The sequence below is a fragment of the Lactuca serriola genome, chromosome 3, assembly GCF_051521515.1.
Source record: "Lactuca serriola cultivar US96UC23 chromosome 3, Lser_US96UC23_V15, whole genome shotgun sequence".
NCBI classification, from domain to species: domain Eukaryota; kingdom Viridiplantae; phylum Streptophyta; class Magnoliopsida; order Asterales; family Asteraceae; genus Lactuca; species Lactuca serriola.
In genome coordinates, this window is record NC_136410.1 from 123,780,966 (window position 1) to 123,797,048 (window position 16,083).

Consider the following 16,083-nt stretch of genomic DNA (forward strand, 5'->3'; position numbering starts at 1 on the left):
CAAGATCTTTACTTCATCAAGTTATGGATTAAGGAATCTGTATGCCAAGGGTATCAGTTGAAGGGTTCAAGGTCAAAAGGAGTTTTTTAGTTCTGCTAGTAGAAAAGGCTCTTGTGATTGTTTTTCAGATTGGTTCCACCTGTCTGGAGGTCAGCAAAATTATGGGACTTTGGAATTGTAGCAATAATCTTTTGGTTTGACAGTTAAAGCATCAAAAATTTGTTCAGAATTAGAGGTCATTGTTCTGAGTGTTGGTTTCCGGAATGGTTGTAAGGAGTGATTTCAAGGATGAAATCTAATTTAAGTGGGAGAGAGTTGAAGCACCCCGTTCCATATTGTTTCCTAATTCAGGGTCTTAACCTAAAGATAGGATATCGTAAGTCTTAGGGCCTTTGTGAAAGAGAGATTTAGACCCATTTTGTTGTGGGTAATGTAGATTTGATGACTTGAGAACTCGGTTTGTGTTTTGGAGCCAAAGGGTATATCGGTAAAGTGGCAGTTTGGGATTTTATAAAAAAAGGATTTTAGTTCGGGAAGTTTAAAGTCAAGGATGACTTGATAGAATTGTAGAGATTCTCGTTACCTTTCCGTGGATATAAGGATAGTTGAAATCGGGCGTATAACAAAGGCGTTATGGCCTTCGGAAGATTGTGGTTTGTAGACCTCAACCGTGTACACGGGGGGGGGGGGGGGGGGGTACGCTATTAGTACGCCAGATGTACTGGGTTGATGCTGAGCACAAGTTTCTTCCATGTATGCAGAGCGTTTGTAGAGTACGCATGATGTACGTGGCTCAGACACAAACCCTAATTTCTAGGGTTTGTAACCTATTTAATCAACTTATTGCATCTCTTGGACATTTATTAGCCAACCTCCATCTTCCTTTACCCTAATATCAAAACCCTAGAGCATTAGCTGAGTTTTTGAGCTTGATCGTTAATTGTTGGTGTTTTATGGTGAAGAAAAGAAGAAGAAGAAGAAGAACACTTGGAGGAGTGGCTTACGCTTGTACATCCTGAATTGCCTTCTCATTTGCAAGCTTTTTAAGGAAAAGAGCTCATACCTTGTTGATTATTTATGTTAGATCTACTTTGTGGTGGTTCTTGGGTATTTTGAGTCTTTTGAAGTAAAGATAAGCTTTTGATCTACTCCAAAAGTAATGGATGTTTGATCTTAGCTCCATTTAAGTCATATGTTTATAAAAATGAAAACTTTATGGATATTTTTGGTTCATGCAAGTATTAAGACATTTTTTATGTTTTTTTTAGCTTTTGATTCCCATGAGGCCATGTATCGGTGTAAAGTTACCAACTTTATGTGATAAGTTACCCTTTGGAATCAGACTGGAGAGTTTGGCTTAAGGTCTTAACCGAGTAAATGCTTAATGAATTTCTTTGGTGATCAGGGGAGTACACTGGGAATATCCAGCTAATACGTTGTGCGTACTAGCCCTGGAGGGAGTATGCAAAGCGTACGAGCTGAATACGCCCGACATGCGAGTTGAGTACGCCCCACGTACTCAGCAGATGGGTTTTTGGTGTTGGCGACTCTCAGTATTGGGCCATGCTTGGACTTTTGAATATTGGGCCTTGCTGGGCCATTAGACTTCTGATTTTGGGCTTCTATTAGTATATTAGGCTCCATTAGTCTTAGGCCCATGATGGGCTTAAGGCCCAATTTTGAAGATTGGTCCATATTGAGCTTTTTTTGTTATTGGTTTGGATTTTGGATTTTTGGGCTGAATGAGGAAAGGGTAAAATGAACTTTTTATTTAGTATTGGGCATTCGGACATGGTTTCCCGCTACGGTTTGAGAACCAATTATTTATTTGACATTATTTTGATGATGTTAGCACATGGATTTTATGAATCAGTGATGTTCAACAGCGTGAGGTGAGTTTCCTTATTGTGCTTTGCAGGTTGAAGGCACCAATGTCGGCCCATGGTTTCATATGTTAGGGGTGCTAGATATCTGAGTGACTCTTGCATGTGTTACGTCCTTGTATATTTACCGAGAAAGGTCCAATGTTGGGCGGGGCCCGATGAATGTATTGTATGCTATTATATTTGTGATTATCGCATGTGTTTGTATCATTATATGTTTATATGTTTATATGTATACCGGACTGGGCCTGATGACTGATAGATCGGTATACCGAGTGGGGCTCAATACCGGGTGGGGCCCTCGATATGTTTGATATGTATTGTATGTGGTATTTTGAAGAACTCAATAAGCTTTGTGCTTACGATTAATGGTTATGATTTTAGGTACTTACAGTTTGAAAGGGAAGGGCCCGACTTGGTCGCAACACATCACCGATGCTTCCGTATTATGATGATTTTGTGATTGTACTTTGATAACTATTATCTCATGAAATACTTTTGAATAACTAGAAAACGGATAATGAATGTTTGGTTAAAAGATAATTTGTCTTTTAATTGAATTAAAAATTAAATTTTTACCTCGTAATTTTTGGGACGTTACAATACCACAAGTTACCCAAACTGTTAATTGATATAATGTTTATGGTGGAACAACATGCTAGTGATAGGCTAAGGATCCTCATGAATTGTAGGATAGAATTGTCTGATATATGATGCCTGATAGCCAAGAGTTACTTCTTGTGTAAACATGATGTCATTAATGTATTTTCTTAGTGTATGCATCATAGTTGTACATAACTAAGACTCTATAGCCTTAGAATGTTTGGTTTAGCCTTATTTCATGTTCCTTGTTTTGTTTTGGGTTAGGGTAGAATCAAGTATTCGACTATCTAGAGGATCAATTGTTATGTATCATTTGCATACACGAGTGTTGCGGGGTTGGTGGAAGTTTCATGGATAAGTATATGCGTGAGTAGCCAAGCAGTTGACGAATGTTTAGCCACTCTTGAGAGAATGTGGGTAGTATGTATGTTTTCCAAGATGTTGTATTCTCTGGGCAGTTTGTGATGATCCTTTTAGACAAATTCGAGTAGGTGTGGAAGGTAGTATGGGCCTACACTATTGGAAGAATAGGACCTGTAAGCGTAGCAAGGAAGTCATAAACCCCAAGGGTTTAGTCTCGTCTTGTAATTTTAGTGATGTTTATTGTGGCAGTTTTGATATATTCTAGTTTATTTTCACTATACGGCTCACAAGGCGATTAGGTTTAGAAGCCAGAGCGTGTGGCCAGGATATGATAGGATTGGCTGATAACTGATTTGAGAGATGATTGTTGCTGAGGTGGTTACTGCTATCCCAAGATTGATTTCAGAGTTGTTTGGGTCTATCAAGACCGCCATGATTGAGCTTTTCGACGACCGATATGCTACAATTTCTGAGGTTGTTGTTGCAAATAGCATGGATGTTGCTGCCGCAGGGGTTTGAGGTGATAGATATTTTCAGTACCGGGACATTAACAGTACGAAGCCCCTAGAGTGTAATGGGGTCAGGAAACCAATTGTGGCGATGAGATGGTTGTCTGATGTGGAGGGTTGTTTCTTCATATGTTCTTTCCCTATTGACCAAAAGGATTAGTGGAGATTGGTTATAGGCTCTTACACTCCTAAGTAGATATTTGTTTTTACGTCGGAGGAGTTCTTGGAGATGTTCAGTATGAGATATGTTCCCTTAGTGGAGAAGGAGAGGTTGGCTCAGGAGTGTCCAGATTTTAGACAGGGGACTGAGACGGTAATGGAGATCACCAAGATGTTTACGGAGAGGGATCTTGTTTGCCCTAAGTTTGTTTTTTTGGAGCAGGCTCAGATGACTTGGTACTTAAGCATGGTTAATATGGATATTCGTAGGTTCATGCCCATCCAATGTTATAGTAACATGGCCGAGCTATAGGAGGTCGCGAGGTGTCACACCCCCAAACTGGAACAACGGAAACGTTCGGGGTTGGAGGACGTCCTGTTAAGTATCACAACACATGCATCATAGTAATCAAAGTAACATCAACCATCATATTGATAATAAATATTTACATTATGTTCAAAAAATTAATTGAAGTACATAAAAATTACAACAAAAGATAAGATGTAAAACTCCATCTTTGCAACACCTGGGAGAGATTACATGTCTACTTACGACCCTGAGAATACAAGCGGTTTGAAAAAAATGTCAATATTAAAGTTGTTGAGTTCATAAGTATTTTTTTTATAGAATGCATATCCTTTATTTAATTTGAAAAGTTCGCCAGTTCCTCCAGAAAATCCTATATTTTCTACTGTTAAATGATAAGTAAAACAATTCATGAATTTTCCTTGTTTGAGTACTTAGTGAATACAAGTCATATACATTTAGATCGAACGTATAGTCGACTGTTTGGTTCTGCCCCAAGCCCACAACGAAACAAGGAACAGGAAATAAGGTAGATTCCACACATCCCACTATCTGTCAGATCCTCATGTATCTAACCCTGGCGTATTCTCTAAGTACTTTTAACATTAAGTTTAATGATCCTTTAATTTGAAAACGTTCCTTAAGAAAATCCTATATTTTCTTAACAAGTAAAATGACTGAAGTTAATCCTTCTGTAATCATTCGGTGAATACAAATTATATATAATACAAATTGATTAGACATGTGTGAATCTGCCCTATGCCCATAGCCAAACAATGAACAGGAAATGAGGCGAAACTCACACATTCTACTATCTACCGGATCTTTATTATATATAATCCTAATGCATTCATCAAGTAGTTACATAATTAACATTAACGAATCTCTGGTAAAATGGTAATTACAATAGTTCCTTCTATAATCAATTACTTTATATGTAACACCCCAGATTCCCAGGTATTATTTATTCTTGAATTTTTGGGTTATTTGTGAGGAGACTCGGCGAGTTGGAGTCCAAACTCACCGAGTAGGATCGCGTTTTTGGGCACGGTTTTGCGTTTGGACTCGGCGAGTCCACGCTGTTTAATGAAACCCTAATTTCCAGCATTTGATACCCATTTAAAGGGGCTTATGGCCGTCGTTTGCGGCCACCAACCCCTAGAGAGAAACCCTAAAGAGATTTGAGCATTTTGGGAGAGAGAAGAGGCCATTGTTGACCTTTGAAGCTTTGTTTGGCAAGGCAAAGGAGATTCTAGCTAAGAGAATGCAAGGGAGGTGGACATCCTTCGATTTTGGAGCTCAGAGCATCATCTTGGAGGTCTAATTTGGCTCCCTTTTCTGTAGTTATGATGAACATGGGGTTTTAGGGTTTATTGACCCCTTCGTTGGTTAGATTTGATGTCCATTTCATCCCTATTTGTGATGAGGCTTGAGATGAGATCTATAGAGGTCCAGAGAAGCTTTATTCCTTAAGCTTTATGAGGGTTTATGAGAGTATTGGCCTAGAGTTATGAGATATGGGGCTAAAACATCATTTATGAGCAAATAGTGGTTGCTTGAGCCCCAAGGTTTGGAATTTAGGTGATTATCATGCCTGGGGAGGCCAGATCTATGATTGTATGGAACAGATCTGACCTAAGAAGTGAGTTTGAGTTTATGAATGGCATGGACTCGTCGAGTCTGAAGAACAGACTCGGCGAGTAGCATGAAGTTTGCCCGTAACCACCCAGCGAGTGGTCTTGCCGAGTTGAGGGGTCGACTCAGTGAGTCAGGGAGAGTCAAGAGGGGGGCAGAGTCAAGTCGGAACTCGCCGAGTTGTTTTTGAGACTCGGCGAGTTGAGTTGTGGTGGCCCCGCAATTCATGCCAGGTGGAACTCGTCAAGTTAGGGAAGTGCTCGACGTGTCAAGAGAGGATCCAAGGGAGTCAGTGGACACGTATAGACTCGCCGAGTCACCCTAGTGCACTCGCTGAGTCCGGTCAAAATTGATCGTTGACCTTGTAGACCTTTAGGGTTGAGTTCAGTTGTATTTATGGGTGTATTACTTTGTTTGATTAGGTGGAGGCTAGATCACATTTATTCCGAGATAGATATTTACCGAGATACCCGAGGTGAGTCTTCTCACTATACTTTACCTAGTGTGGTAATAGAGTTCAGAGACAGAGTATTATAGAGTTATATGCCAGTGTGATTGCATGTTATCATGTGCTGTGTTTTGTTGTGTTATGTGATATGCATGATTTAGAGTTACATAGTTGGGACTTTCGGGTTCCTAGAGTTAGGGCTAGAGGGCCCACAGAGAGTTGGGGCTGGAGGGCCCCACTGAGACTCATTGACCAGAGGGTCAACATTGTTACAACCTCAAGTGGCTATTATGTGATTAGGATGGTATTTTGGGGAACTCACTAAGCTTATGCTTACAGTGTTCAGTGTTATGTATTTCAGGTACCAGTGATGACCGCGGGAAGGCACCGGCTTGATTCGTACACACATATGGGATTGGATGTATTTTGATCTTGGGAGAGATTTGTGATTTGAAAATTGATGTTATGACATTTTTTGAGTGAATGGTTTAATTAAAAATGCGTTTTTCAAAAGTGAAAAATTGTTTTAATTTTTACGGTGTTACAAGTTGGTGTCAGAGCCTAGGTTTGAGGGATTCGGGTGCACCTTCGGGCGTATCTGAACTCAAACCGAGGATTTGAGAATTTTTTTTGATAATAAAACAAGTTTTCAAAAGAAGAACTTGCGAGATAAACAGAGCAGAGTCGTGTGTATGAACAACCAGCGCCCGAACGGTGATTTCCCAAAATACCATCATTATAAGTGTTATAATATATATGTTATCTGATGAGCTATGATATGCAAGCTAGAGTAGACTAGGTATTCTTATTAGGACTATAGTGGCTTGATATGTGATGCCAGAGTCTAGGAGTCTTGCTGCTATGAATATTTCAGAGTAGTTAGGTAGCAGCGAGGAGATTTTGAGAGTTCTATTGCGAGTATCATACGATTAGAGAGAGTAGAGTGCTTGGGACTTGGGACTCTGAGAGGGGGACTTGGGGTGGATGTTGATGCGGTGTGGACGGTAGTATTGGGCCCGATCTACTGAAGACACCGGGTCAGTGCACAGTCCAAGTAAGAATCTTTGGAGTACCAAGGAACAAGTAGGATGGAGTACTCGAGAGTGACTATGCTCGAGCGAGTCCCAGATATTATTCTAGTATTGTATTTCAGAGAGAGAGATCATGGTTGGGACTCGCCACACACCAAGGACCAGTGATACGAGGGATGAGGAGATCCGTAGGATCATCCAGGAGGAATTCGCTGCGGCCATCAGGGCAGAGATACCAGAGATGTTTGGGTCTATCAAGACCACGTTGATAGATACATTCGATGAGAAGTACGCTGCTCTTTCCGAGGCTGTTGTTGCTACAGCCACTGCAGCTATAGCTGCGACGAGGCTGCAGGGTGGTGATGCGTTGCTGTTCCGAGAGTTCAGCAACACAAAACAACCGAAGTTTGACGGGACCTAGGACCCGATTGCGGCGATGAGGTGGATTTCAGACATAGAGGGGTGTTTCTTCACTTGCTCATCTCCTGAGCATTTAAGAGTCCGGTTCGCGCTGAACCAACTTCGCTTAGGAGCGAAGGACTAGTGGAAATTTGTGACGGTGCACTATACGCCTGCTGAGCTTGCAGCAGTGACCTGGGAGAGGTTCACTGCTATGTTCTGATATGAGTACGTTCCCCAGGTGGAGAGGGAGCGTATGGCCCAGGAGTTTCTGACCCTCAAGTAGGGTACGGAGTCTGTTACGGTGATTACGAGAATGTTTCATGAGCGGGCGATGTTCTGCATAGAGCACGTGTCCTCCGAGCAGGCATGTATGAGTCGATATTTGAGCATTCTGAGGAGGGATATACGTGATTTCGTGGCGAACTCGACGTACCAGACGTTTGTCGAACTTCAGGAAAATGCCCAGAAGAGGGAGATAGAGTTGGAGACTCAGGCTAGGGAGGAGGCTGAGTCTCAGGGGAGGGATCGACGACCGGTGCAGTCTCAGCCGGTAGCCAAGCAGGACAAGTTCACCGATTCGAGATCTGGGAGCCAGAGGGGCCGCACTTGTGGCAAGTGCGGCAAGAGCCACGACGGTGTGTGCAGAGCAGGGTCTTGCTATAAATGTGGCAAGGAGGGGCATATGGCCAAGGACTGCCCCAAGGGGTTTGCAGTATGTTTTCACTGCAAACAGACCGAACACCGGAAGGCAGAGTGTCTGTAGTTGCGGGGATCAGCACAAGGAGCACCTCAAGGATCTGCCCCTGCCGCCATCAGAGCTACCGAGAGTCGGCCAGTGAAGGCTGAGGCGCCGAGGGCATGAGGGAGAGCCTTTCAGTTGACCGCGGAGAAGATGCGCACAGCGCCCGATGTCGTGGCTGGTATGTATTCTTTCGTGTATTTATTTTGATGCTGAGTTAGTATGCTTATATTATGTTATGCGTAGGTACTTTTCTTGTGAATTTTGTACCTGCCTTGGTGTTATTTGACTCGGGTGCGAGTCGGTCTTTTGTATCTCTGGTTTTTAGTCAGCATATCAGTGTTAGTCGTGAGGCGTTGAGTCGGACTCTGAGAGTTTCCATGGATGACGAGAGAGTGATATATGCCACGGAGGTGATCCGTGGGTGCGTGTTTGAGATTTTCGGTGTTGAGTTCCCGATTTATTTGGTTCCTATTGCGATGGGAGATGTCTGTGTCATTGTGGGCATGGACTGGTTGAGCAGATTCGGTGTGGTTATCGACTACGAGCGACAGCTGGTGACCATATGAGACCCTAGTGGGGGAGTTCTTTCGGTGTACGGAAAGGGTACACATTCTGGGACAGCGTTTTGCTCGGCCGCTAGGGTGAGGCAGTGTCTATAGCAGGGATATAAGGGCTTTGTGGCGTATGTGGTGGATATGCGTGTTGATTCAGAGAGACCGAGGTCAGTTGAGGAGGTTCTAATAGTATGTGAGTTCCCGGATGTATTTCCAGAGGAGTTCCCGGGTGTGCCTCCCATGAGGCAAGTGGAGTTCAGTATCAATTTGGTTCCGGAGGCCGCGCCTATTGCCAAGGTGCCCTATCGCCTTGCACCTCCAGAGATGCAAGATTTATCCTCGCAGCTACAGGAGCTATTGGGGAAGGGGTTTATTCGGCCGAGCAGCTCGCCGTGGGGAGTGCCTATCCTTTTTGTTAAGAAGAAGGATAGTTCACACCGGATGTGCATTGATTACCGGTAGTTGAACAAGCTGACGGTAAAGAACCGTTACCCGTTGCCGAGGATCGATGATTTGTTCGATCAGTTGAGGGTTGCATCATGGTTCTCCAACATCGATTTGAGGTCGGGGTATCATCAGCTATGGGTGCGAGATGAGGATATCCAGAAGACAGCGTTCAGGACTAGTTATGGGCATTATGAGTTTGTGGTGATGCCTTTCGGACTCACCAGTGCCCCGACAGTGTTCATGGATCTCATGAACAAAGTGTGCAGGCCGATGTTGGATCGGTCGGTGATCGTGTTCATCGACGATATTTTGGTGTATTCGAGATCCAGAGAGCAGCACGAGGAGCATTTGAGGGAGATCTTCGGAGTTCTGAGATCGGAGAGGCTTTACGCCAAATTCTCTAAGTGTGATTTCTGGTTGCGAGAGGTTCAGTTCCTAGGGCACCTCATTAACCAGAAGGGAATTTTGGTCGACCCGGCCAAAGTGGAGGCAGTGATGAGTTGGGAGGTGCCGAGGTTACCGTCCGAGATCAGGAGTTTCTTGGGGTTGGCAGGCTATTATCGGAGATTTATCAGGGATTTCTCGAAGATTGTTGTGCCACTCACCAGATTAACCCGAAAGGTTGTCGCTTTTTCATGGGGACCAGAGTAGCAAACCTCTTTTGAGACGCTTCACCAGAGGCTATGTGAGGCCCTAGTGTTAGCCCTCCCAAAGGGGATGGAGGACTTTGTGGTGTATTGTGATGCATCGATCTTGGGATTGGGAGCGGTGCTGATGCAGAGAGGGCATGTGATAGCATACACATCGAGACAACTGAAGCCTCATGAGACGAGGTATCCCACCCACGATCTAGAGTTGGGGGCAGTGGTGTTCGCCCTCAAGATTTGGCATCACTATCTGTACGGGGTTCAGTGTACGATATACACGGACCATAAGAGCTTGAAGTATTTGATGGATCAGCCCAACCTAAACATGCGACAGAGGAGATGGTTGGATGTGGTCAAGGATTATGAATGTGAGATCCTGTACCACCCGGGCAAGGCTAATGTTGTAGCCGATGCACTGATTCGCAGGACGGAGAGCACCCCGTTGCGAGATGTATGTTTGAGATTGACCGTGATAGCTCCAGTGTTGGACGCCATTCGTGGGGCATAGGCTGAGGCCGTGCAGCCTGAGATGCAGAAGAAACAGCGAGTTGTTGGGTTGGTTTCAAAGTTCGTTACCGATGGTAGGGGGCTTATGACATTCCAGGGGCGTATCTAGGTACCATTTGTGGGAGGGACGCATACCATTTTGATGGAAGAGGCTCATCGGTCAAAATTCTCAATCCATCCTGGGGCCACTAAGATGTATTTAGACCTGAGAAGAGAGTGTTGGTGGCCCTGTATGAAGAAGGATGTCGCGTGGTTTGTTGAGAGGTGCTTAACCTGCCGTAGGGTTAAGGCCGAGCACCAGAGACCGCATGGTAAGTTGCAGCCGTTGGAGGTTCCCGAATGGAAGTGGGAGCAGATTACCATGGATTTTATCACCAAATTGCCAAGGACTGCTATGGAGTCGATGCAATTTGGGTGATTATGGACAGGTTGACGAAGAGCGACCACTTCCTTGCTATCAGTGAGATCTCTTCCACAGAGAAGTACATGAGGGAAGTGGTATGACGACATGGAGTGCCGATCTCGATTGTCTCAGACCGTGATGTGCGTTTCACTTCCAGATTCTCGAAGATGTTTCACGAGGAGTTGGGTACTAGGCTACATTTTAGTACCACATATCACCCCGAGACTGACGGACAGAGTTAGTGGACGATTCAGACGCTCGAGGACATGCTCCGGGAATGTGTGTTGGATTTCGTGGGGAGTTGGGACACGTATTTGCCCTTGGCAGAGTTTTCCTACAACAACAGCCATCATTCGAGCATTGGTATGCCACCCTTTGAGTTGTTATATGGGAGGAGGTGTCGGACCCCCATTTGCTGGGGAGAGGTCGGGCAACGTGTTATGGGTAGTACTGAGATTGTGCTTCAGACGACAGAGCAGATCTAGTACGTCAGACAGAGGTTGTTAGCTGCTCAAAGTCATCAGAAGAGTTATGCGGACAGACGCCGGTCCGAGCTTGAGTTTCAGGTCGGCGACTTTGTGCTCCTGAAGGTCTCTCCTTGGAAAGGAGTGATTCAAATCAGGAAGAGGGGAAAGTTGGGGCCCCGATATATTGGTCCATTTAGGGTGGCTGCGAGGGTAGGCAGGGTAGCCTATCGTTTGGAGTTGCCAGCAGAGTTGGGTCAGATTCACGACACTTTCCATGTGTCGCAATTGCGGAAGTGTATAGCCGATGAGTCGACAGTGGTACCATTAGAGGATATTCAGGTGGATGCGAGCCTGAATTATGCTGAGAGACCGGTGGAAATCAGAGATCGGAAAATGAAGGTTTTGAGGAACAAGGAGGTACCTTTGGTTTTGGTTCAATGGCAACATCGAAAGCGGTCCGAGATGACTTGGGAGCCGGAGCGTGAGATGCGTGAGCAGCATCCGGAGTCATTTGCAGAGCGAGACTTTGAGGGTGAAGTCTAGTTCTAGTGGGGGAGAATTGTAACACCCTGGATTCCCAGGTATTATTTATTCTTCTATTTTTGGGTGATTTGTGAGGAGACTCGGCGAGTTGGAGTCCAAACTCGCCGAGTAGGATCGCGGTTTTGGGCGCGGGTTCGTGTCTGGACTCGGCGAGTCCAAAAGTGGACTCGGCGAGTCAACGATGTTTAATGAAACCCTAATTTCCAGGGTTTGAGACCTATTTAAAGGGGCTTATGGCCGTCATTTACGACCACCAACCCCTAGAGAGAAACCCTAAAGAGATTTGAGCGTTTTTGGAGAGAGAAGAGGCCATTGTTGACCTTTGAAGCTTTGTTTGGCAAGGAAAAGGAGATTCTAGCTAAGAGAATGCAAGGGAGGTGGACATCCTTCGATTTTGGAGCTCAGAGCATCATCTTGGAGGTCTAATTTGGCTCCCTTTTCTATTGTTATGATGAACATGGGGGTTTAGGGTTTCTTGACCCCTTTGTTGGTTATATTTGATGTCCATTTCATCCCTATTTGTGTTGATGCTTGAGATGAGATCTATAGAGGTCCAGAGAAGCTTTATTCCTTAAGCTTTATCAGGGTTCATCAAAGTATTGGCCTAGAGTTATGAGATATGGGGCTAAAACATCATTTATGAGCAAATAGTTGTTGTTTGAGCCCCAAGGTTTGGACTTTAGGTGATTATCTTGCCTAGGGAGGCCAGATCTATGATTGTATGGAACAGATCTGACCTCAGAAGTGAGTTTGAGTTTATGCATGGCATGGACTCGTCGAGTCTGAAGAACAGAATCGGCGAGTAGCATGAAGTTTGCTCGTAACCACTCAGCGAATGGTCTTGCCGAGTTGAGGGGTCGACTCAGTGAGTCAGGGAGAGTCAAGGGGGGGCTGAGTCAAGCCGAAACTCGCCGAGTTGTTCTCAAGACTCGGCGAGTTGAGTCGTGGTGGCCCCGCGATTCATTCCAGGTGGAACTCGTCGAGTTAGGGAAGTGCTCGACGTGTCCAGAGAGGATCCAAGGGACTCAGTGGACATGTATAGACTCGCCGAGTCGCCCTAGTGCACTCGCCAAGTCCGGTCAAAAATTGACCGTTGACCTTGTAGACCTTTAGGGTTGAGTTCAGTTGTATTTATGGGTGTATTACTTTGTGTGATTAGGCGGAGGCTAGATCACATGTATTCCGAGACAGATATTTACCGAGATACCCGAGGTAAGTCTTCTCACTATACTTTACCTAGTGTGGTAATAGAGTATAGAGACAAAGTATTATAGAGTTATATGCTATTGTGATTGCATGTTATTATGTGTTGTGTTTTGTTGTCTTATGTGATATGCATGATTCAGAGTTATAGAGTTGGGACTTTCGGGTCCCTAGAGTTAGGGCCAGAGGGCCCAAAGAGAGTTGGGGCTGGAGGGCCCCACTGAGACACATTGACCAGAGGGTCAACAGAGTTACAGCCTCGAGTGGCTATTATGTGATTAGTGTGGTATTCTGGGGAACTCACTAAACTTGTGCTTACAGTGTTCAGTGTTATGTGTTTCAGGTACCAGTGATGACTGCGAGAAGCCGCCGGCTTGATTCGTACACACATATGGGATTGGATGTATTTTGATCTTGGGAGATATTTGTGATTTGAAAATTTGATGTTATGACATTTTGTGAACGAATGGTTTAATTAAAAATGCGTTTTTTAAAAGTGAAAAATTGTTTTAATTTATACGGTGTTACATTATACTAACTCTATATAACCTAATGTCGAACGGACACTTGAATTCGTGAATCTGCCGTAAGGCCACAACCAAACAAGGAACATGAAATGAGGTGGAAGTCACACATTCCACTGCCTATAGGATATTATTTGTATATAATTTGAATGTATAAACAAAGGAATTATATAATTAAACATAAAGGTCCTTTATGTAATACTATTTAATAATATAATATTAAGTCGTTTGTAAATAAGTTTATCTTCCAAAATAACAATGTAAACCATAAAAATCCTATATTTTCTATAAAACCAATTTGTGGTCTTAAACACTCCAAGACCGAGAAGCACAAGTATAGTTACCCTACTTAACTTAATGATACTCAGTTTTCTTTATCAGTAACCCTATCTGAACATGTAGTTAATCTGAAAACTCGACGAGACGATCCTACCGTCCTATGATCACTTAGTACACACGAGTTGTATAATACCGAAATCGAATAGATAGTTGAATGTGTGAATCTGCCCTAAGCCCACAACCAAACAAGGAACAGAAAATGAGGCGGAAGTCGCTCCTTCCACTTTCTATCAAACTTCAGTTTATCTAACCCTATTGTATATACTAAGAAATCATATAGTTAGTATTCCTTGGGGAAGTTTAGGAAAAGTATATCTTTATGTAAATAATTAGTCAATACTATTGTGTATATTCATTATAACCATACTAATACAAAGTTAGTCATGTATAGATCTATACACCAACTCGTGCTTTCCCTTATGAAGACTCTGGTTATAATTAAGATTCGAACGGGTACCCTGAGTGGTACATCGAGTGGTTCACAATCCTGGATTAATTATTTTCATACAATGTAAAACCTTTTTTTAATTAACAAGTAATTTTGTAAAAAGATTTCCTTTGGGTTCATAAACCATGTTTATAAGTTAAATTCCAAGTTTTAACCAGGATTTTTTTAAAATAGTTCCTATGATCCATAAACAATACCTATTATAGTTTACAAGTTGATTTCGATGACTATAACAAGTTTCAAGTTAAAATACATTTAAACAGCAAGAAAACGTGATGAGTAAATTATGTTTTTAAACACAAGAAATCTCGTGTTTTTCTTGTATTCCCACCTAAAAATATTAAAAAGCTTCGAAAAATATGGGGGTATGAACTCACCTGATAAGTGGTGATTTTGGCAGATTTTCGTTTCTAGAAATGATCTGTCTCGTAGAAACCGCGATTTATGATGAAAAAACAAGGCTTTATGCGGGTAAAGTTTCGATAAGGAGAGATTACTTTCTCGAGGACTTCGGGGCTTCGGGCTCTCTTCGGGTGTTATGGGGATATTCTCAGGCTTCGGGGCTTTTAGAGGGGTTAAAAGAGTGTATGTGGAAGTAAAAGGGTTTCAAAATTCGTAACCCAACTGAAGAGGACGAATGCTCTATTGATAGGTTGAATTCTCGAATCTCACATCGTGATCATGCATGGCGCATGTCGTGAGTGTGCTCTTGATCATCCCGTAACTTTGCCATGAACGTTTGAAGCTCCGAAAGGTGTCCAGGTGTCTTCTCACGTCGTGAGAATTTAGGCTCATGTCGTGAGCCTTTAACATAGACTTGTCGTATGTCTTCTAGGCTTGAAAGGTCGTGTTTTGACTCCTCACGTCGTGAGAAATGATGTTCACGTTATGAGTTCAGTTAAATTAGGGTTTCTGACACGTGTTATGCTCCCAGATAGCTGTATCTTCGGAAGGTCATAACTTTTGCATATGAGCTCCGTTTTTGACATTATTTATATATATGCGTATGTGGAGACGTACTCTACAACTTTCATTTACATCATTAAGGCTAAAAAGTAATCTATCATAAACTCATTTTTTACGATTGCCGGTGTCAAGCCCGTTTTATTGTGAAACTTCGACATGTCATAAATTCTTCGTTATACCTCGGATTTAGGCGTTCTTTATATGTACGGAAACCTTGTGACATATACTAGAACTTAGATAAGATTATTTATTCTAAATAGTACTTTATCAAAAAGTCATGTTTGACGTGAAATAATGGGTTGTTACATTATCTCCCTATTAGAGGGAATTTCGTTTTGGGATTCAAAATTCTATGTGATTACTCATGAATTTGGGAAAAAAATGGGTACCTTGGTTCTATCTAATAGTCTATTCTAAATGGTAGAGAGTGTGCGAGTTTCGCTTATTTGACTACGTTTATCCACCTAGTAGGATGTCCACTCGTAGTTCTAGACAACTTTGTCCTGAAGATCGTGGTAAGACTCATACTTATGATTAGTAAGATGGTCGGATGTGCGACTCTGCCCCATGTCCACAACTAAACAAGGAACAGGAGATAGGGTGGAAACACACATCCTAGGTCTATAAAATCTTAATTAAATACCACTCTCGTGTATACACTTAGTAGTGATTGGTTAACCGTATTTTCCCTTAATCTCTATGCTTAAACTTGACTTGCTGTATAAGTGGTGTTCCTAGGAGATGTATTGGAAATAATTCGGAAGAATTGGAGACTTTCAGAACATTCTCGGTGTGTCGCCCTTTAAGTTCCTTGTCGACGGAGTAAACTAGAAAGACATGGTACCCCTCGCATGGGTACTTCTGAGTTTTGAAACACGAGACGATACGAAGGTGCGTGTCAACTTTGTCGTTACAGATTGAAAGGATTTTGTTTGACGGTTGATTAAAGTGAA